Here is an 8,297-nt window from a genome sequence, read left to right on the forward strand (position 1 = left end):
TAGTTGATTTTTGGTCGTCTGGTTTACTGTAACAAATCTTCTCCTTGTTGAATCAGAGCCTTGGACTACTATTCTGTCTTTACCTTCTCCAGCTTTAATGGAAAATATAAATGCTTTGCTAATAAACATTTTTAAAGACATTATACTGTTCTCAAGATCATTTGTCACAAGATTATGTGCTCTGTGTGTTTAGGTGTGAAATTGTTGTATCAGAAATAGTTGGCTGTGTTGGAGCCAACAATAGAATGTATAACTCAGTAGTTAACATCATGTCATGGAATGAGTTTACCTGAAACCTGCAGCCTTCTGGTACTGCAACTTCCTGACATAACTTTAACACTTTAGGTTGGAGGACATCTGAGGTTTTGAGTTGTGTCTACTGTGACCAGGGTTCATTTCCTGTATAGAAGGCAGCCATCACTCCATCTCTGCAGCACCTGCCCTCTCAATTCTATACATTTCTTTGTGTAATCATTAGTGACCTATTTTCCAGCAGATGGTAAGAGGATAGTAGTGACTATTGGTCCCAAAGAGCCCTTAGAGAAAGCTGAAAGGGGCAGTGCAGTCAAAAATTTGAGTTTCCTGTTTGTTTTTAAATTATATTTCCACACTATGAGGTTTAAATAATACTGTGAAATAGTAACACATTTGGATAATGCCCTTTTAGTGTAAGAGCTTTTTGACTAACAAAACACCTGGATTTTCAGACTGTTCAGGTGAAATTGAGTTTTTCACAGAATGACATCACAATCTGAAATGATTATTCTGATTCTGTTTTATTTGCATATTTATCCTCCTACTTTGAAGGGGTAAGCTGGGTAGGCTCTAGTCTATACAATCCTCTCCGCCAATCAGGGCTCTGTATTTAAATATATTTACATTTGAATCAACACGCCCACATGATCACACGGAGCATTTCAATGGCAAAAGGCGGCTCAGGAAAATAGATCATGAAAAATAAACACACACAGTGATTAAAAAATAAAATGAAACTGCATGGGGCTTGAAATGCATTGTAGTGACTATGAGTTTTGAGTTAAACTAGTCTATATAATGCAATAGTTGCTATCTGCCACTGACGGGGGCATGTACACAGAAACAGAAGCAGGGATTCAAGGTGAGGTCTGTGAACATTGGGAAGTAGAGTAATTCTCGCTGGTGCCTTTGTCCTTGACTGATCTACACATTAGTACACAGATACCGTGTCACACACACAGACTCAAACCTTCAAATGACTCCCCATCTCAATTCAGTTAAATTCAATTCCATTCAAAGGGCTTTATTGGCATGGGAAACATTTGACCTAGATAGTTTGTGTGTATGTATTGGTGTTGATATGTAGGCTACGTGTGCCTTTTTAAATTGATTTTTAAATGTATGTAGTTCTGTCCTTGAGCTGTTCTTGTCTATTAATGTTCTGTATTATGTCATGTTTTGTGTGGACCCAAGGAAGAGTAGCTGCTGCTTTTGCAACAGCTAATGGGGATCCTAATAAAATACCAAAAAAATGTACATTGCCAAAGCAAGTGAAATAGGTAATAAACAAAGGTGAAATAAACAATGAAAAATGAACAGTAAAAGTTCCAAACAAATAGAGACATTTCAAATGTCATATTAAGGCTATTTCAGTGTTGTAATGATGTGCAAATAGTTAACGTACAAAAGGGAAAATAAATAAAAATAAGGAGAAGACAGTATGGGGACAGATATAGGGTCATGAATCGGGGATGGGCCCTAAACCATGCCTGAACCACCTCTGCATGGTGGAACCTGACATTGTCCCACACAATGACATAGGTGACCCCTTCACCTTGACAGGCCTGCTCAATTTCATTGAGAAACACAATGAGGTGTGCAGCTTTATAGGATCCAAGTAATGGCCTACGTCCTACACCACCATCTTCAGAGGTAGCTGCACACATGGAGATGTTTCCCCCACGTTGTCCAGGAACTTGGACGGTCGCCGGTTGGCCGATGAGACTCCGCCCACGGCGCTGAGTTTTGAGCAGGTTGAAGGTCACTTCATGAACAAAGATATAATTCTGATGGTTAACAGAATCATCACCATCACCCTCTAAAAACATATTTGGTTTAGTTATTTTTACAGTATTGTTTTAATGTGATACTGTGAAGTAGCTGTGCTTCAAATAGTAACAGTAATACAATATATAGTGCTGTACCTGAACATACTCGGCCCACAGTTGTTTCACCCTGTCGTTGTTTCTCTCTAAAGGCACCAGGTCAATGTGTTTCATAGATACCTGCTGCCTCTTCATAAGGTGGCCGATTGTTGGTAGGCTGATGGATGCCACATTGGCAAAGATGTCACCGTTCTCCTCAATGGCCTGCTTTATTTCAGACAGCCATATGTCATTCCTTGCCCTCACCATTTCCAACACTGCTGGTCGGTCAGCACACAGCCACGGCACCACCATGGGGTCTTCTGTCAATTCTGATGGTAGAACAGAGTATACTGTCAATAGATCACACTGTAAGAATATTGTAACATGTTTTGTGAATTTACATGCATTACAATATATCATATAATGTAAATGTACTGTTAAAGCATAGTGCATATCCTACAGACTTACCGGTTTTCTTGGCGAAATGTTGTCATGATTGAACTGACAGTTGATCTTTTCAGATTTGGGTGAACTAATCAGGCAGCCTCTGCCATGGTAAGGCCTCTGTTTACCACATGGTCAACAACGATTGCCCAGACATCATTAGACACAACAGTTCCCTGCCCTATGTCTCCCTCTCTATCTGATGTCCACCTCTTTGACGTCTTTGACCTCGTTGATGGGTCTAATGCCAACTTCTTTGACCAATTTGATGGGGCCCATGCCCACCTCTTTGACCAATTTGATGGGGCCCATGCCCACCTCTTTGACCAATTTGATGGGGCCCACGCCCACCTCTTTGACCTCTTTGATGGGTCAAATGCCCACCTCTCTGATGGCCCCTTGTCCACCAGCTCTTTGATTTCTTCCTCTCCCTTGCTGTCTATCCTGCTCCTTGTTAAAGAACTTGCAAGTGTTCACACACCCCCTTTTATATGGTGACCAATAGTGGTTGACGCTATGTGAAATCAATTAGTACTAATGAATATTCATTATGTATGGTTATCATGTATCATACATGTCATTTAGATGTTTATACTATACAAACACACATTGTATTTCTGTGGTTCTCTAAATCCATATATATTAGACAAACCAGTTTAAAATCTATAGGTCTACCAAACTGTTAAGTCATTAATCATTAAGTGCCGTTGAATTAGGTGATGGTCAAATGTTTTTAAAGAAATGAGAAGAGAATCATATGAAATGTATTGTGAGCATTGCATTGTGAAAGGCAATTACTTTATATGAAAGGTGTTTTTAGATGAAACACTGATAAGTTACTATGTGATATTGTGTGTTGTACTTAGTCAATTGAAAATGTGCTTAAAGTGTTTTTACTTTTTCATGATCTGTATTGAGTTTTGTACTAAGAGTTGTGAAATATTACCACATATGTATGAAAATTGTACCAAAGCAACAAAAAAAAGTGAGTTTGAGTGTGAGTTTGAGTGTGAAGTAGTTGCTGTGTTGGAGCCAACAGTAGAACACAAAGCTCAGTATTTAACATGACGTCATGGAATGAGTTTAGCTGAAACTTGTAGCATTCTGGTAATGCAGCTTCCTGAACTACCTTTAACACTTTGGCTTGGAGGACATCTGTGGTTATGAGCTGTACATGACAAAGGGTTCATTTCCTGTATAGAAGAGGGATAAAGGGGCATCCCAATTGGCGCAGCAGTCAAAGGCACTGCACTGCTGTGTTGAGGTGTCACTACTGCCTGGGGTTTTATCCCAGGCTGTGTCACAGCCAGCCATGAGCGGGAGTCCCATAGGGCGGTGCACATTTGACCCAGCATCGTCTGGGTTAGGGCAGGGTTTGGCCCGGGGGCTTTCCTTGGCTCATCGCGCTCTAGCGACTCCTTGTGGTGGGACTGGCGCCTGCAAGCTGACCTCAGTCGTCAGTTGAATGGTGTTTCCTCCGACATATTGTTGCGGCTGGCTTCCGGATTAAGCGAGCAGGTGTTAAGAAGCAGCGCGGCATGGCAGGTAATGTTTCGTAGGATGCATGATTCGACCTCTGGTCGGGTAAAATTATTACTAAAATCTTTAAAAGAAGTGGGAGAGAGACAGAGAGCGTTCTTGTTGAACGTAAAACCACATCAGACTGGGTTGTGGTCCAGAGGACCCTGAACCGTGACCTGGTTTAAAGTGAGAGTTTGTGGAGGTCTTGGTCTAGTACCCATCACTACATCTCTGTAGCAGATGACCCCTCAAATCTATCAATGTCTAGCACATAGAGTACATGTATCATATTGTTTCTTATATACTGAAAAATTGAATTTGCCAATGTGGTGTATGTCGCCCAATTATCGAATATTTGTAATCATTAGCAGTCTATTTTTCAGTAGAGGGTAACAGGATAGTAGTGACTTTTGGTCCCAAAACCCTTAGAGAAAGCTGAAATATATTTTGGTGACTATGATTTTGGGGTTAAACTAGTCTATACACTGCAATAGTTGCTATCTGCCACTGAGGGGGCCATGTACACACAAACAGAAGCAGGAAGAGAGTTACAGACAGTGAAGTCTATTAACATTAGGAAGTAGAGTCATTCTGGCTGGTACCTTGGTCCTTGACAAACATTTGTGCTCAGGTACCATATAATATACCAGGCAGACTGAAACCTTCACATGGCTCTTCATCTCTCCCTCCTCCTCCTCCTCCTCTTCCTCATCCTCTACAGAGTATCAGCAGGTATGTGTAACATGTTTCTATAAAGGGCTGAAGTCCAGTGGGTCAATTTTCTGTAAACACGGTGTAATAAATCTCAATCATTAACAAGCTGTTTTATAGTGTATAAGCAATGGGATTTTTATTCTGCAGTGCAGATTCTGTTGAATTCCAACCTAAATGTGTTTTGTGTTGATGTGTTCACAGTGAGGTATGTGTCTGTGCAGACAGGAGGCTCCATCACCATCCCATGTCACTATGATCAGTATTACATAAATCATGTGAAATACTGGTGTAAAGGGTATGATTGGATTAGTTGCTCCACTCTAGTACGCAGTGACCATCCTAAGAGCAGTGGTAATGCCTCAATCTCTGATGACATCAACCAGAGAGTCTTCACTGTGACCATGACTGATCTGGAGCCAGAGGACTCTAAGACTTACAGGTGTGTTGTGGAGATCAATGGAGGACCAGATATCAGGATACAACGGTTCTACCTATCTGTCACTCCAGGTAAGATCCCTGCAACTCTTACAATTCAGTAAAGTAGAATAGGTAGTTCTCAGTAATGATGAGACAATCAGAAATAGCCTGCTTCCATAAACTAAATGACTGGTGTTCTCATTTCATTTCCTGGTAACTGGTTCCTTGTCTGGTAACTGGTATCACCATTATTGTTCAAGTTGACCTGAAGAATGCTTTATGTTCTATATATGTAGATTGTGGTGTAAACTTTGTTTAAACTCTGCAGTGGTCGGTTATAAAACATTTTTTAAAATAATATTAATAATAAAATACTTACTAGAAATAAAGTTCTGCTGCTGAGTTCTTTCTTTGTTGTCTGTACCTCTGTGTTCAGGTAATCCAGAACTCTATGTGGACCAACAGGAAGTGACTGGAGTTGAAGGAGGGAGTGTCACTGTCCGTTTTTACTATAGTAACTCTGGAGATATGAAGTGGTGCAGGATGGGTGGTGATTGTGTGTCGTATTCTGGGACTTTACATGGAACATCAGTGACATTAAAGCGGACTAGTGATGCCAACAACAGAAAAGTCTTAACAGTGACTATGAGTGGACTGAAGATGGAGAACACTGACTGGTATTGGTGTGAAGTGGGAGAACTAGAGATGCCTGTTCACATCACTGTCAGTCAACATACTGCAACACAAATCATCACTGCTATCAGTAAGTACATTCTGTTTGGGTCACAAAAATAGTTTAATATCCATAGTTACTTCACATCAAAATTATGTAATTTTCTTACATTAGTATCACAATGAAAATATGTATTTATTCCATGATTTACTTCTTGACATAGATGATATACAGTGAAAATCTGCTACTGTTTTCATAATCCTTGACAGCAGATTCACTTTGTTTCATCGTCTGAAAGAAATTGGAATATTGACTATGAATGTGATGTTGCTATACAACCTGACTATCTGGTATACCAGTAATTTCATTAATGGCATTGTTGTTTTACCTCACAGCAACCCAAGCTGAGGGGAATATGGAGGAAGTCCACCGGAGGTTATTATCACTCATTCAGCTGTATTATCCCACATATTATGGCAATTGTTTGATAAAATGAACACAAAGAAACATTACAATTCCATCATACACTACAACAGTTAAAGCTAACCAAACTCCCTTCCTAAATGCATATAGAGACTGTTAGCACTTCCTCTTGGTTGGAACATTTCTTTGGAGAAGTAGCAGCAATTTTTGTGTTATTCTCACTCATTTGCAAGGACAAGTTGCACACTTAATAAAAACAACGTTATTTGTATAGTGTCATGTGAATTTTTATCTCTAATTCACCCTAAGCTTGAATCATTACCAGAGGTTGTAAGGCTCTGGTTTTAATCATCAATGATTCAAGGTCCACAACTCACAAGTCTTATCTGTATTTTTATTCATGGCGAGAGCTCTGCTCAAAAACACAAATCTCCTGTTTTTATACCCCTTGAAAAACAAAGACACTATGCTCCTCCCACCTTTCTTAAACAGTTCCCGCCTTCCCCCTTGAATGGTTAGTAACGCCCCTTCTGTTAGTGGGTTGACATGATACATGATAATTCTAACATTTATACTGTGTTTGGGGTGAAATTCTTTAGTCATTATTCTTAAAATCCAAATTAATCTAACATATAGTAATTATCTCAATAATGATAATGTACACTTCCACACATGTGAATAGCTAAATAATTGTTCAATTTATCACAACAGTGTAAACAAAAAGTTATTACTTTTTCACAAATGATCAATTTATAATGATCTATTTTAATTGTATTTTTGATTCAAGTTCTTCTATGTAATCCATCAGGTCCATAGATGTGAAAGTCCTACTGATTCCTTGGGGCATGTTGGTGGTGGTGACAGCTGGTATCCTAGTCACATGGAAGATGTGGACAAAGCATAGTAAGTAGTCATTTTATGTGAATATAAAAAAGGAGAATAGTTAAGAAAAATACCAAATGTGTTGACATTGTGAACAACAGTATATTGCTTAACTGTTATTGATCTTGAATGGCAAAAAGTATTTGGAGGAATTGTCTATAAGAAATCTATTCAGAGGTATTATTGTACTATAACAAACTCAGAAGTAATTGACATCGCCCTCTTTATTCCAGAGGACAATAAGGCCAAGGACCAGACAACTAACAACTCAGTGGTAGGATACACTTAATTTATTATATTCTATTATTTTCAACCATCTGCTTTTCTGTTCATGATTTGGGATCATCTACCATTTAACTCTAGTGTTACCTCTTCAGTTGGTTATCAATGAGTTGACATAAAAGGTCCCATATTCTGAACCCAAGGTCTTATAACACTCAAGACGTTGAAAAATGATGTTTAAAAGACAGAGATCAGGAAGCTGTCAGTTCACTAAATGTACTCATGAGTGGTGCAGTGGTCTAAGGCACTGCATCGCAGTGCTAACTGAGCCACTAGAGATGCTGGTTTGAATCCAGGCTCTGTCACAGCCGGCCGTGACCGGGAGACTCATGGGCGGCGCACAATTGGCCCAGCGTCGTCCAGGGTAGGGGAGGAAATGGCCGGCAGGGATGTAGCTCAGTTGATAAAGCAACGCCAGGGTTGTGGGTTCGATTCCCATGGGGGGCCAGTATAAAAAATATATATATATATGTATTCACTAACTGTAAGTCGCTCTGGATAAGAGCGTCTGCTAAATGACTAAAATGTAAATGTATACCTCTGACTGCATCCTATCATGGAAACAAACTGTGGTTTAGTTGGTAAATAGACAAGTCCTGTATCTCTTTGCTATTTATTTCTTTGCAGTCTGCTGACCCTGAGCAGGACATTATATACAGCATAGTGAACCACACCAGAGAAACAGCACAGCAGGTACAAACTGAATAAACCTGGTTTTGGTCTGTGGAGATCTTGGACTAGTACCAATCACTCCATCTCTGCATGGAGCTAAGGTTCTCTCTCTCTTTCTCTCTCCTCTATCTCTGCAGTGTGAGTTT

At 39.7% G+C, this 8,297-nt stretch overlaps 1 long non-coding RNA gene across 1 annotated transcript; it reads left to right on the forward strand.

Annotated features, from left to right (window-relative positions):
• Positions 1-7,127: 7,127 nt before the first annotated feature.
• On the forward strand, positions 7,128-8,140 carry LOC311117043. The gene is made up of 3 exons (XR_014611551.1): positions 7,128-7,218; positions 7,431-7,471; positions 8,107-8,140. It is a non-coding gene; the product is annotated as an uncharacterized lncRNA (long non-coding RNA).
• Positions 8,141-8,297: the final 157 nt, after the last annotated feature.

The sequence above is a fragment of the Coregonus lavaretus genome (genome assembly GCF_964263955.1).
Source record: "Coregonus lavaretus genome assembly, contig: HAP1_SCAFFOLD_3401, whole genome shotgun sequence".
Classification (NCBI taxonomy): domain Eukaryota; kingdom Metazoa; phylum Chordata; class Actinopteri; order Salmoniformes; family Salmonidae; genus Coregonus; species Coregonus lavaretus.